Source organism: Thermobia domestica, chromosome 3, assembly GCF_964235325.1.
Source record: "Thermobia domestica chromosome 3, izTheDome1.hap1.1, whole genome shotgun sequence".
Classification (NCBI taxonomy): Eukaryota; Metazoa; Arthropoda; class Insecta; order Zygentoma; family Lepismatidae; genus Thermobia; species Thermobia domestica.
In genome coordinates, this window is record NC_137456.1 from 71,547,200 (window position 1) to 71,563,419 (window position 16,220).

Sequence of the window (16,220 nt, forward strand, 5' to 3'; positions counted from 1 at the left end):
AAGCAGTTTTAGAGTTAAAATTCCTCAGTAAGAAGTTTAATGTGAAACAGAAGCGTCCATATTTTTTATTCCATTTTTTTTTTCTTTTTTGCCTGTACCCTGTTCTATAAAACTTCTATATAATAGTCTTTCCACTTGGAGTAAGATATAATACTAAACTATCTCAACATAAGTAGCTATTTTATAGACAACTGATAAATATACTACAGTATAGAGTTATCGTGTTCAAGAACTTTATTATTTTTTATATAAAATAAGCACAATAAAACCAGTCGTTGTTCCCTCTCTATACGCGTATAAAAGAAGTCCTGACTGACTGATTGGTCAGCGCCCAGGCCTACCGCTTAAGTTAGAAATTTGAAATTTTGATAGTTCATAGGTTCTGTGACGTAAGGTGTCACTAAGGAAAGACTTTCGAAAAGTTAACGAGGAAGGGAGAAACTAGGAATGGCAATTATTAAAATGTTTCCTAATTTCTGAAGGACAGAGACGTAAAATTTAGTATATATATTTCTCATTTAAAATAATTAGACACGTGTTTCACCATCCCTTGATATTTCCACTAGAAGAAAAAAAGAAAAGGATAAGATGACAAGATGACCATATCTCGAAATCTTTTACGGTCAGAAACATAAAATTTGGTATTTAGACTCTTCATGTAAAATCATTAAATACGTGTTTCAACTTTTCTGATATTTTCCAAACAAGGAACGAAAAACTGTGAGAATTGAGAAAATTTATATTTATCCTTTTAATAATAATTTAAAAAATTAAGACGTATTTCAGCAATTTTTGTTGTTTCCTTTTTGTTGTTTAGTGGGAAGAAATAAAGGTGGGATTGCAACTGTTATAATAAGATGGTCATATCTCGATATCTCTTAATTAGAGACACAATAGAAATACGAAACTTGGAATATAAACTTATTCAAATCAAGTGGATATATATACCACAGCGTTTCCGCAATTTCTATTTTTTTTTTTTCAGTATATAAAAATGACTTCGAGGTTGTCGGTCTCATAATCAAGGGAAAACAGGTACACTATTTAAAATGAATTCTTGAACTCATTAGCATTTTGGGCGACATGAGTTTTTATCATTTCGCTTTGATCAAAAGGCGTATTCTAAGGTGAAATGTGTATAAATGTGTCGCAAAGAATAATACGTACCATAAGCGTATTCTTGTTGTGCGCAAAGGCTGATTTATGCAAGTGTGAGGTTGTAGGCCAAGCACATGCGAGGATCGGGAGACGAAGCCCCAAGCTAGCTGCAGGCTAGTCTTAATACACTTTAATAATAATAATAATAATAATAATAATAATAATAATAATAATAATAATAATATAATAATAATAATAATAATAATAATAATAATAATAATAATAGTGTGCGCACAGAAAGCAGTCATCTAGCACCACTAAACTTTATACATAGATAAATCTCTACTAGATCAAATTGCATAGAGAGCGGATTTTTTTCTATTTTCGAGTCGAGGGTGGTCTCTGTACAGTGAACCACAGTACATGTAAAATAGGCAACCCAACCGTTCTTCCGGTCGTCCAGGTTGCATATCATTTACTAGTCGTTATATATTTAACCCATTTTTTTACGTTCAGCCAGAGATGTTACATAAACATAATTCTTCCCGTGCGAAGAACGACCACTTCTGCTAGTTATTTATACATATAAAAGAATATATGAAATAGTGGCGGATCTAGCCTGGGACCGGGGGCCTAGTTTTTTGAGTGACAAAAATAATTGGAACTATTATTTATATATTTTTGAAAGTTTATAGGAAGCGTTGCCTTTTATTTTGATTGGAAATTTTTTGGAAATGAGATATAGTTTCGGTTTCAGTCTTTCTGTTATGCAATGTGTAACACAATATTTGAGGTTCACAATATCAAGGTCTAACCTAGCCATAATATACATCGGGAGAGAGTTAAGTTGGAAACTCCTGCAGGACACTGAAAATTTTTTAACTCATGATTTACCTATCATAGTCTGGGTTCTGGCTATCCCCTCCAATTTTTTTTCCTTCTAGGTTCGCCACTGATATGAAATGCAGAGAAATAAAATAGAAGTGTACAGAGTGTTTTAGATCTTTCTGTGTTGTTTTACAGACCCTAGGATAGAGACAGTCCAACTAGCGTAGATTCTACCTAGGTACATATAAATATGAATAATAAATATTTAATTGTTTTATTCTTGTATTCATGTAATTTTCTTTCAATTTGCCTAAGTTAGAAACTCTGATGTGCCAAGGAACACTTCACCTCCTTATGCTTTCGAATATATGACAATTGCTACCAGCAACAATTGCGATTATGTGAAAACCGAGACACTTTTGCGATCACTTTTTTTTTCGAAGATAATTTCCAAAATATGGGTTGGGGAAATTGCAACCACTTTGTTAATTAGCTTACAAGTCTGTATAAAATTTAGGATTAATATTTTACATCCAGACTAAAAAGTAGTCAAAGACTCTTGAGTGAGAAAATTACTCACTTAAAGAAATATGATAAATTGATCGTAGCAAAGATAATTACGATAGCAAAAAACAAAATAACTGAATCAAAACACAGAAACGATATATTCAGATTGATGAGAGGGTTGAGAGAACCATCTAGTAATACTAAATTACTGTTGACTTCACAAAATGCTTGAGAGCTTTGACTGATGTACAGAAGCTAGATTAATGAAAATCTCCTGCGAAATTGACCATGTATAATAATTCTAATACCTCATTGTATATAAATGATACATGCTAATAGTAGGCCTATCAGATAAGCAAGAGTTAAATAATAAATCATGATTTTTTTGTAATATCAATGAACAGACTTGCAGTTGGATTTCTGCTTTCATGTTGATATGTAAAACAAAAGGTCAAATATAATTAATGGTGAATTCAAATTTTTAACTAAGATACATTCTTTTATTTATATATCTAATTTTAAAAAATCATTTGAAGTTTTGTTCTCGTTACAATAACTTCGTTTATATATTTATTTTTATCATAATGGTTAATTAGATTCATTACAATATAGTTTTTATGGTATGGATATTAGAATGATATTTGAAATATTAGCCTTCCATATTAAAGCTATACTTAGGTTTGGGTTTGTTACTTTTCATATATAGGCTAAACGGCTCAAAAAAAATGAAAGGTTAGATTAATTCTGCACTCGAGGCCTAAACTAGGTAAAAAAAAACGTATATTTACAGGAGAAACGAGTTGTTATTACGGAAGGGTAATTAATATATGAGTAATCTGTGAAATGAATAGAATAGAAATGCAGTGTGTGTAATGGAGGAACACGAAATGTTGACGGGCGAGGACTAGAAGTAGGTAAAAAATAAGAAAAACAGAAGCCGTTATCGATCTATACAAATTGTGAAGACAAGTATAAACTTCCCACTAAACACCTAACTTATCCTAACCTAACGAAAATTAGACTATATTAAGCAAAATAGTATCAATATTTAGAAAACAAAGGGTAATTCTTAAGAACAGCTACTTCTCATCTCCGGTGCACGAGGATACTTCTTACTGTTGCACTAGCTACAAAATTGATTCTATTTGATGTACAAGTGGTAATACAACACATAAGAAACCCAGATCATGTTGTATTCACACACACTCCAATACGGAGTGAGAATACAGCGTGATCTGGGTTTCTTATGTGCTGTATTACCACTTGTACATCAAATAGAATCATTTTTGCAGCTAGTGCAACAGTAAGAAGTATCCACCTGCACGGAACATGCGATATGCGTTCAATTGCCCCCACACATACTCATACATTAAGTACAAGGGCAAAACAAACTTCAAAACACAACGAGAGCGGAATACACACATATCTTCTTTTATTTCGAATCACTCATTAACTAATTAGAACTCACTCTGTTACCTACTTTTTAACATGCTAGATACTTAATGAATAATTCCTAAAAGTATGGCGTTTCTCGTCCTTTCCTAAATGGGAAGCGCGGCTCCTTAAGTATAACCCATTAAACGTTTCGCCTAAAGGAAAAATCTCCTCAACTTTGCTATAATACATGAAAGTACTAACATTGTATCTGATTTTCAAGTGACATGAAACGTTAAACCAAAATACTGTTAAAAATTCTATAATTTGTACCACTTCACTTGCCTTTCGCGTTATTTTTCATTCTAGTGGATTGAAGCCAACAGCATGTTGCTTATGAATTAATCATTAAAACACAAAATTATAAAATAACTATATTATGATTCAACCAAATAAAATAACTATCAGTACCAAGTATTGATATCAACGTGAGAGGGATTTTTAAATCATAATATGTAGTTATTTTAAAAGTAATATAGGTGTTGCAAAATATATAAGACCCCCAACCCTTATTGTTTTGGTACTTCTATATTATTAATTTCTTCTTCTTTTCTTCTTCAACCTTTTCGGGTTATAAATGGTCAGAGTTGCAGGAATTTAAGTCAAGTCGATTACATCACTGAGTCGATTACATCACATAATAGTTGCTTGAAATATTATAGAAAATAGTTTGAAAAGTTAAAAAAGCATATACTGTGACCAAAATGGCCAGAACACGAATCGGAATAGTCTGGTTTAAGATGAAATGTTCAAGCTAGTAAATTGTTACAATTAAGAGTGCAGTTTTACTATACGGAATCATAGATTGTAAAATGTACAGAAAAATTTGGGTAAATCTTTAATTTCCCATTTCATGTTGAGAACAGAACCCAACCAACCCCTGCGGGGCTTCTAACTCTTTCCTACTACTACTACTACTACTACTACTACTACTACTACTCTTACTCCTACTACTATTTATACTATTGATCCGTATAGTAAAACTGCACGCAATTAAGTATTGTTAGTGCAGGATATTTTTTAAACTGCACAATGTAGTATAAACATCATGAAATACAAATTATTTAAATTAACAAAAGAAACACTGACCAAAGCTTAAAACACACTTTAAATTATAATAACGATTTCGGACATTTTAGATATCCAAAACCGTTATTATAATTTTAAATAAAGTGTGTTTTAAGCTTTGATCAGTGTTTCTTTTGTTAATATAATCAATCCAAAGCCATGGATAGTCTTACTATATTTAAATTAAAAAGTGCTTAAACGTATAAAAATGGAAACAAATGTTGAGTTTTACAGTCCTTGTACAGATCCTGCAGCCTTCAGCCTCTTCTAAGGAGCATTCTTCTCAGACATGGACCGTAGATGCTAAATGCCTTTATCCTTAAATTACGATTTGTTCATTGATCTAAAACACTGTTATTTTTATTTTTTCCTTTAGGATCAAAGGGTCTTCTTTGCTGTAATATACTTGGTTCAGTGTTTTCTTTTCTCTATTTAGTTTTTATTCATAGTTTATAGTGCAACAGTAAGAAGTATCCACCTGCACGGAACATGCGATATGCGTTCAATTGCCCCCACACATACTCATACATTAAGTACAAGGGCAAAACAAACTTCAAAACACAACGAGAGCGGAATACACACATATCTTCTTTTATTTCGAATCACTCATTAACTAATTAGAACTCACTCTGTTACCTACTTTTTAACATGCCAGATACTTAATGAATAATTCCTAAAAGTATGGCGTTTCTCGTCCTTTCCTAAATGGGAAGCGCGGCTCCTTAAGTACAACCCATTAAACGTTTCGCCTAAAGGAAAAATCTCCTCAACTTTGCTATAATACATGAAAGTACTAACATTGTATCTGATTTTCAAGTGACATGAAACGTTAAACCAAAATACTGTTGAAAATTCTATAATTTGTACCACTTCACTTGCCTTTCGCGTTATTTTTCATTCTGGTGGATTGAAGCCAACAGCATGTTGCTTATGAATTAATCATTAAAACACAAAATTATAAAATAACTATATTATGATTCAACCAAATAAAATAACTATCAGTACCAAGTATTGATATCAACGTGAGAGGGATTTTTAAATCATAATATGTAGTTATTTTAAAAGTAATATAGGTGTTGCAAAAGGATTGAGTATAGCCCGCTCCCCCCAGTGATTTTTAACGAATCATAGTGATTGTAACGATTCATGGAAGTTCATAATGAATCGGAATCGCATATTATAAAGATTTAAGATGTAACTCTAGTGGTAAGGAAGCTTTCGTATAAGTAGTAGTAGTAGTAGCAGTAGTAGTAGTAGTTGTAGTAGTAGTAGAGTAGTAGCAGTAGTAGTAGTGGTAATTAGTAGCAATAGTAGTAGTAGTAGGAACGGGTTAGAAGCCCCGCAGGGGTTGGTTGGGTTCTGTTCTCGATATAAGTAGTAGTATAGTAGTAGTGACCCTTCCAGTTCCGGTGACAAAGAACTGGGGGGAGCGGGCTATACACAAGCCTTGCAAAATATATAAGACCCCCAACCCTTATTGTTTTGGTACTTCTATATTATTAATTTCTTCTTCTTTTCTTCTTCAACCTTTTCGGGTTATAAATGGTCAGAGTTGCAGGAATTTAAGTCAAGTCGATTACATCACTGAGTCGATTACATCACATAATAGTTGCTTGAAATATTATAGAAAATAGTTTGAAAAGTTAAAAAAAGCATATACTGTGACCAAAATGGCCAGAACACGAATCGGAATAGTCTGGTTTAAGATGAAATGTTCAAGCTAGTAAATTGTTACAATTAAGAGTGCAGTTTTACTATACGGAATCATAGATTGTAAAATGTACAGAAAAATTTGGGTAAATCTTTAATTTCCCATTTCATGTTGAGAACAGAACCCAACCAACCCCTGCGGGGCTTCTAACTCTTTCCTACTACTACTACTACTACTACTACTACTACTACTACTACTCTTACTCCTACTACTATTTATACTATTGATCCGTATAGTAAAACTGCACGCAATTAAGTATTGTTAGTGCAGGATATTTTTTAAACTGCACAATGTAGTATAAACATCATGAAATACAAATTATTTAAATTAACAAAAGAAACACTGACCAAAGCTTAAAACACACTTTAAATTATAATAACGATTTCGGACATTTTAGATATCCAAAACCGTTATTATAATTTTAAATAAAGTGTGTTTTAAGCTTTGATCAGTGTTTCTTTTGTTAATATAATCAATCCAAAGCCATGGATAGTCTTACTATATTTAAATTAAAAAGTGCTTAAACGTATAAAAATGGAAACAAATGTTGAGTTTTACAGTCCTTGTACAGATCCTGCAGCCTTCAGCCTCTTCTAAGGAGCATTCTTCTCAGACATGGACCGTAGATGCTAAATGCCTTTATCCTTAAATTACGATTTGTTCATTGATCTAAAACACTGTTATTTTTATTTTTTCCTTTAGGATCAAAGGGTCTTCTTTGCTGTAATATACTTGGTTCAGTGTTTTCTTTTCTCTATTTAGTTTTTATTCATAGTTTATAGTGCAACAGTAAGAAGTATCCACCTGCACGGAACATGCGATATGCGTTCAATTGCCCCCACACATACTCATACATTAAGTACAAGGGCAAAACAAACTTCAAAACACAACGAGAGCGGAATACACACATATCTTCTTTTATTTCGAATCACTCATTAACTAATTAGAACTCACTCTGTTACCTACTTTTTAACATGCCAGATACTTAATGAATAATTCCTAAAAGTATGGCGTTTCTCGTCCTTTCCTAAATGGGAAGCGCGGCTCCTTAAGTATAACCCATTAAACGTTTCGCCTAAAGGAAAAATCTCCTCAACTTTGCTATAATACATGAAAGTACTAACATTGTATCTGATTTTCAAGTGACATGAAACGTTAAACCAAAATACTGTTAAAAATTCTATAATTTGTACCACTTCACTTGCCTTTCGCGTTATTTTTCATTCTAGTGGATTGAAGCCAACAGCATGTTGCTTATGAATTAATCATTAAAACACAAAATTATAAAATAACTATATTATGATTCAAGCAAATAAAATAACTATCAGTACCAAGTATTGATATCAACGTGAGAGGGATTTTTAAATCATAATATGTAGTTATTTTAAAAGTAATATAGGTGTTGCAAAATATATAAGACCCCCAACCCTTATTGTTTTGGTACTTCTATATTATTAATTTCTTCTTCTTTTCTTCTTCAACCTTTTCGGGTTATAAATGGTCAGAGTTGCAGGAATTTAAGTCAAGTCGATTACATCACTGAGTCGATTACATCACATAATAGTTGCTTGAAATATTATAGAAAATAGTTTGAAAAGTTAAAAAAGCATATACTGTGACCAAAATGGCCAGAACACGAATCGGAATAGTCTGGTTTAAGATGAAATGTTCAAGCTAGTAAATTGTTACAATTAAGAGTGCAGTTTTACTATACGGAATCATAGATTGTAAAATGTACAGAAAAATTTGGGTAAAATAACAGTCTTTTAGATCAATGAACAAATCGTAATTTAAGGGTAAAGGCATTTAGCATCTACGGTCCATGTCTGAGAAGAATGCTCCTTAGAAGAGGCTGAAGGCTGCAGGATCTGTACAAGGACTGTAAAACTCAACATTTGTTTCCATTTTTATACGTTTAAGCACTTTTTAATTTAAATATAGTAAGACTATCCATGGCTTTGGATTGATTATATTAACAAAAGAAACACTGATCAAAGCTTAAAACACACTTTATTTAAAATTATAATAACGGTTTTGGATATCTAAAATGTCCGAAATCGTTATTATAATTTAAAGTGTGTTTTAAGCTTTGGTCAGTGTTTCTTTTGTTAATTTAAATAATTTGTATTTCATGATGTTTATACTACATTGTGCAGTTTAAAAAATATCCTGCACTAACAATACTTAATTGCGTGCAGTTTTACTATACGGATCAATAGTATAAATAGTAGTAGGAGTAAGAGTAGTAGTAGTAGTAGTAGTAGTAGTAGTAGTAGGAAAGAGTTAGAAGCCCCGCAGGGGTTGGTTGGGTTCTGTTCTCAACATGAAATGGGAAATTAAAGATTTACCCAAATTTTTCTGTACATTTTACAATCTATGATTCCGTATAGTAAAACTGCACTCTTAATTGTAACAATTTACTAGCTTGAACATTTCATCTTAAACCAGACTATTCCGATTCGTGTTCTGGCCATTTTGGTCACAGTATATGCTTTTTTAACTTTTCAAACTATTTTCTATAATATTTCAAGCAACTATTATGTGATGTAATCGACTCAGTGATGTAATCGACTCGACTTAAATTCCTGCAACTCTGACCATTTATAACCCGAAAAGGTTGAAGAAGAAATTAATAATATAGAAGTACCAAAACAATAAGGGTTGGGGGTCTTATATATTTTGCAACACCTATATTACTTTTAAAATAACTACATATTATGATTTAAAAATCCCTCTCACGTTGATATCAATACTTGGTACTGATAGTTATTTTATTTGGTTGAATCATAATATAGTTATTTTATAATTTTGTGTTTTAATGATTAATTCATAAGCAACATGCTGTTGGCTTTCGCGTTATTTTTCATTCTAGTGGATTGAAGCCAACAGCATGTTGCTTATGAATTAATCATTAAAACACAAAATTATAAAATAACTATATTATGATTCAATCAAATAAAATAACTATCAGTACCAAGTATTGATATCAACGTGAGAGGGATTTTTAAATCATAATATGTAGTTATTTTAAAAGTAATATAGGTGTTGCAAAATATATAAGACCCCCAACCCTTATTGTTTTGGTACTTCTATTTTATTAATTTCTTCTTCTTTTCTTCTTCAACCTTTTCGGGTTATAAATGGTCAGAGTTGCAGGAATTTAAGTCAAGTCGATTACATCACTGAGTCGATTACATCACATAATAGTTGCTTGAAATATTATAGAAAATAGTTTGAAAAGTTAAAAAAGCATATACTGTGACCAAAATGGCCAGAACACGAATCGGAATAGTCTGGTTTAAGATGAAATGTGAAATTAAGAAGGGAAAGATTCCACTTTTTTGTCAAAATGAGTTGAAATAGCCATTTTGTTCCTTTGTTTAAGACGCATATTTTGGCATGAAAAACGGAAATATTTCTTTCATCATTATGACGTAGGAGCACGTGAAAAATTTTACTGAGGTTAAGAAAGGAAACATTCCAGGAATCTTTCCCTTCTTATTCTCAGCCATGGAGCTAAATAAGAGCATACTGGAGTGCCTAGGTATGTGAAGTTCCTATTGTTTTGCTATAGAACGGAATTTGTTCAAATTGAGGCCAGTTTTCGGTTATTTCCTAGGAAAAGTCCGTGTTGCGCTGTTAGAGGCTTCACATATGCAGTTCCTCTACTTCATATTATATCTAACTCCATTAGTACGAGTGTTGTAATTGCTTTTTATAGAAAATATGATCGGTTAATATTGCCGAGTTAAGGTCCGTTGCCCGGACATGTTGTAGTCTCAATTTACCCTACTCGGTAGGCCCTCCAGTATGTTCTTATTTAGCTCCATGTTCTCAGCAGCGCTTAGTTCTTCTTCCCTCCAACAGAGCGCTCAGTGATTTGAGAATGCAACACACGTGCTTTTCAGTTGCTTGATTTTGAGATTGCGATTGTTTTTTTTTTTAGATTTTATTTCTGATTGTTCTGTGTCATCATTTAATAAGTGTTTCAAACAATGTCTGAAGCTTCGGAGTGTGAAGAAAGCCTCGTTAAAAAGAGAACATGATCTGGAAATATCACAGCAATGATGACAGCAGCAAAACGAAAAGGGGAGGAGTTTGTGACTACAAGTGAGAAATTAGTTGAAAAAAAGAAGACCGGACCCGACTGTGAATGCAAGAAAACGTGTACAGTTAGTTTTAATAACGACCAAAAAGAAAAGATAATTCAATGTGTTTATAGTGGTAGACCAAAGAATGAGCAGGACATTTATCTGATATATCTCGTAGAACGACATATTGTTGAGCGGCATCGTCCTAAAGGTCCTGATTCTAAGAAATTTCCTTCATCGTTTAAATATTTTGCTATGAAAGATTCTAACCGTGTAGAAGTTTGCCGGAAAGCTTTTATGAGTTACATGATGTTTTCAATAAAGTGGTTTATCGGCTAACACAAATCTTAGTAAAAGGCGAGCAACCTACCGACATGAGAGGAAAACACGATAACCAAAAGAAATTTCCCAATGATGCTTTAATAGTGCTAAAGGAACACATCGAGTCTTACCCCCCCCCCAAAAAAAAAACTCCCACTATTCTTCAAATCCTGTTACATATTTAGAGGCTGGGCTGACATGCACAAAGATGCATAAAAAGCTTCTGAAAAAGCATACAGAACTAAAAGACATAATAAAATATGACTACTTTTTAACTTATTACATGAAAAATTATGGGTACCGATTCGGTAGGCCTCAAGTTGACGTGTTCAACGTGTAAAGACCTAAATATAAAAATATCATCATCGATATTGAATGACAACGCTAAACGGGTCGCTGTAACTGAATTGATGGTTCATAAAAGAAGAGCAAGTAAGTTTTGCAAGAAAATGCAAGAAGTAACAGAACTATGCTCTAATAGAAATGACGTACATGGAATATGCTTTGATTTTATGCAAAATCTTCCTTTGCCGTGCATATCTGTTCAGGAAATGTTCTATTTAAGGAAGTTATGGCATTACGTGTCTTGTGTTCATAGTTTAGGAAATGAAGAAGCTACTATGTACACCTATCATGAAGGAGTTGCAAAGAAAGGAACAAACGAGGTGTGTTCTTTATTGTATACAACAGTGTTGACTCTCAAGTAAAAACTCTATACATGTTCAGTGACTCATGTCCCGGGCAAAACCGCAATCAGACTTTGGTGAGATTGTTCCTGTTTCTTACTATTATTAGGCGATTTAATGAAGTACATGTATTTTTCCACATTAGAGGACAGTTTTCTCCCCTGCGTCCGGAACTTTGGTGTTATTAAGAGAGCCATGAAACGATAGAATTTATTCCCCTGATCAATATAACGATATGATTAGCACTGCAAAAAGCAAGCAGCCTTTGTTTCAGGTGAAATCCGTTTCAAATGAACAAATTCTGAACTTCAAAGGATGGTGGCCGACATTTTTCAAAAAGACTTGTGCTAGTGTTCGAACCAAACAGCCTTTTAAAATCGGTACCTACAAACACTTAACATTCACAGCAGCAAAAGGGGGATATGTTACAGCTCACACTCGGGCTACAAACTGAAGTTTTTAAACTGTACAAAGGTGGTGAAGCAGATCCTCCTGATGAAAGGCATATAATGGAATCATTCCCATAAAAAGAAAGAAACTCGAGGATGTTGCCAAAGTGGTTCATTACGTGCCGGAACAAGCCAGAGTGTTTTGCAATAAACTCATGAGCATGAGACTGAGGACAATGAGTAGTAATAGAAACAGTGTACAAAGGCACAAACCAATATCTCATGTATTTTATTTTTATAATATGTGAAATGTTTAATTTTCATTATTTTTGTTGGTTTAACAATAAGTAAGAAACAGTTTTAAGCTCATAAATACGCATTTTTTCGACATCTAAGTCTGTTGAGATTAAAAAGGGAAAGACTCCACCGTTTTTAAACTGATATAATAACCGTAATAAGAATGTAATGGTAAAACACTTTTTCGTATATGTTACTTACGGTTATAAGGAGCAACTTTCCAATAGTACGTTTCTTCCTGTGATTATTTGTTTGGTTACTATGAAGTTTTTTTCAGTTTCCCAAAAGTTTGGTTATGTGGAATCTTTCCCTTCTTAATCTCACCCGTTCAATAACTATCAGTACCAAGTATTGATATCAACGTGAGAGGGATTTTTAAATCATAATATGTAGTTATTTTAAAAGTAATATAGCTAGGTGTTGCAAAATATATAAGACCCCCAACCCTTATTGTTTTGGTACTTCTATATTATTAATTTCTTCTTCTTTTCTTCTTCAACCTTTTCGGGTTATAAATGGTCAGAGTTGCAGGAATTTAAGTCAAGTCGATTACATCACTGAGTCGATTACATCACATAATAGTTGCTTGAAATATTATAGAAAATAGTTTGAAAAGTTAAAAAAGCATATACTGTGACCAAAATGGCCAGAACACGAATCGGAATAGTCTGGTTTAAGATGAAATGTTCAAGCTAGTAAATTGTTACAATTAAGAGTGCAGTTTTACTATACGGAATCATAGATTGTAAAATGTACAGAAAAATTTGGGTAAATCTTTAATTTCCCATTTCATGTTGAGAACAGAACCCAACCAACCCCTGCGGGGCTTCTAACTCTTTCCTACTACTACTACTACTACTACTACTACTACTACTCTTACTCCTACTACTATTTATACTATTGATCCGTATAGTAAAACTGCACGCAATTAAGTATTGTTAGTGCAGGATATTTTTTAAACTGCACAATGTAGTATAAACATCATGAAATACAAATTATTTAAATTAACAAAAGAAACACTGACCAAAGCTTAAAACACACTTTAAATTATAATAACGATTTCGGACATTTTAGATATCCAAAACCGTTATTATAATTTTAAATAAAGTGTGTTTTAAGCTTTGATCAGTGTTTCTTTTGTTAATATAATCAATCCAAAGCCATGGATAGTCTTACTATATTTAAATTAAAACGTGCTTAAACGTATAAAAATGGAAACAAATGTTGAGTTTTACAGTCCTTGTACAGATCCTGCAGCCTTCAGCCTCTTCTAAGGAGCATTCTTCTCAGACATGGACCGTAGATGCTAAATGCCTTTACCCTTAAATTACGATTTGTTCATTGATCTAAAAGACTGTTATTTTTATTTTTTCCTTTAGGATCAAAGGGTCTTCTTTGCTGTAATATACTTGGTTCAGTGTTTTCTTTTCTCTATTTAGTTTTTATTCATAGTTTATATTCTTTACTTTCGATTATTGCTCATTGATCTAACTAGTATGATAAACAGTGGGAATTTTTGTTTTTTTCTTTCTTTTCTTTGGGGGAGGGGTATGCATGTTCATAACGTCAAGTTATTTTCTTGCGTAAATTGTAGTAAGCTTCATATAAGGTTCTCTTTTTTTATTATGTTAGGATCAAATTCACAGTAACCGGAGTAGTATTCAAGTTTTTATGAATTCTTTTAGGAGTTCGTTTATTTATTATTCAAAATACTGCATTAAAAGATCAGATAATTCAGCGTTCTGATTTCTTCTTCACACCCACATATGTTCGCTTCTTTTTTTGTTTTTTTAAGTTTAATTCGGTAGTATGAGCATCATGTAATAAAAATAAAGCTTTTTGGATCTAGATAATTTTTGTATTATTTTCCCATGTATTTAGTCATTATTATTATTATTATTATTATTATTATTATTATTATTATTATTATTATTGTATCCCAGGAATGTTTTCTCTGGATCAATTCAATTTGTGTGTGTGTGTTTGTTGGGAAGTTAACTTTCTAAAATTACCGTTGACAATATATTAATAATTATAAAATAGTAACTTGATATTGTGATTTATCCCGTTTCCTCTTCTGCTTGGGATATTAAATTTGCTTTGCTTGCCCATTAATTTTATACTCATATGAATTTTCGTACAAATTAGAATTACGTATTGTGTAGAGTATGATATATATATATATATATATATATATATATATATATATATATATATATATATATATATATCATGTGCCTGGCTTCCTTTACGCTGATAGGGACCACCATCCACAGTCTCTCGAATTCGAAATTTGGCTTTTTCACGATTTTGTACAGCCCTAGCTCAAAAACTATGCACTTTTCGCCATAGGTCCATATGATCTTTTTCTCTTATTTTGATGTGAGGAATCACATCTTAAAGTTTGTCGGTATAGTTCATTAACACCCTGTAAATTCAACTATATATTGAGCTATTTAAAATTCAATTGTCGCACTATACAGGTGATCGAAATGGTCAACTTTTGAAATGGTCCTCTTTTGTTAATTTTAATAATACAAAAATTTTTCTTGATTGGACAAAAGTGTACAAAAATTATAGAAATTCCGAGGTAGTTAAAATTCGAATTTGAAGATGTCGCACCACAACTAAATGGACCCGAATTTGTGAAATCAGAGGATATGTGAAGTAACTTTTATCGTTTATTCGTGACATATTTTCATTTACGACATAGGGCATAAATAAAAATAATAATATAATGATGATAATCCAATAATTAGATTGTGTATTTTTTGTGCTAGTGATTTGTATGTTTTTACTTACCGTGCAGGTAAACTTTTTTTTAAAAAAAATAATTTTTTACAATGTATCGTTCGCCTTACCAATGTTTTCTACTTAAAATAATGAATATTGTAAGTAAATAATTCTATAGTGCAATTATTTTTCTTTCGTTGTTACATTTTTTTTATAAGAAAGGACGGACAACAATATTTCATTGTTGCCGAACATGTTGCTAACTAGCGAAATTCAATGCGGCTCGTCTCACAATTTGGTTCGTCTAGTTTAGACGAAGCCCAGCATTTACCAATTCTCATCCTTTTGTGCCGGTCGTGACCACTTACCGTTAGTCAATATCAAGAATCGAGCCCTCGATTTCTTATATAATGGGCCCAACGAGGGACATCCAGGAATCTCTATTCTTATAAATTGTCTCCTTCTCGAACTAGTGCATCTGGAATTGAACCGTTTCTCATAAATATTGAAGTAATGTATACAGATAGGTCGACAGTGAGTATTACGCATTTCGGAATATCTGCAGTATTGGTTACAATAGTTAGCAAAAGAATTGAGCATGGAGGCCTACAAGTGACATTCAGCTAATAAAATTTAATTTAAAATGATACGGAACTTCTGTGAATTTAAACGTAAGAATTTGTACAAGTTATCGACAAACTTTGGAAGTATATGTAGATATTACCATAATCAAGTTCAGCAGTTCATAGTCAAGCTTCTGTACCATGAAAACTGTGAAGATCGTTTACGTACATATACTGTACATTGTAAGAGAAAACGCTCATCCCAGGAGCAGGATGTACCTATACCAGAGGACAGCGGGTGGCGCGGTGTAGTGTGTTCACCTTTGGTGCTTGGGGTCCTTGGTTCGATCCCAGCTCGTGCCGTGTGGACTTTGTGGTGGACAAATACCGTGCTAGTGGTTTTTCTCGGGGTTCTCCCGTTTCCTCGCACTTTCTTCATTCCACCATTTCACTCATCTCTCATTATCACCGTCTCCTTTAGCCTAACCGGCATA

General features: G+C 32.6%; 1 protein-coding gene across 2 annotated transcripts in view; it reads right to left on the reverse strand.

The window, feature by feature from the left end:
• LOC145681453 (uncharacterized) overlaps positions 1 to 4,417 on the reverse strand; it is a 59,629-nt gene extending 55,212 nt beyond the window's left edge. The window contains exon 1 of one of the 2 annotated variants that reach the window (XM_081753096.1): positions 4,279 to 4,417. The gene's annotated coding sequence lies outside the window, so the exon portion shown is untranslated. Of the gene's footprint in view, positions 1 to 4,152 lie in introns of both variants that reach the window. The other variant, XM_081753095.1, reaches the window with a different exon arrangement.
• Positions 4,418 to 16,220: the final 11,803 nt, after the last annotated feature.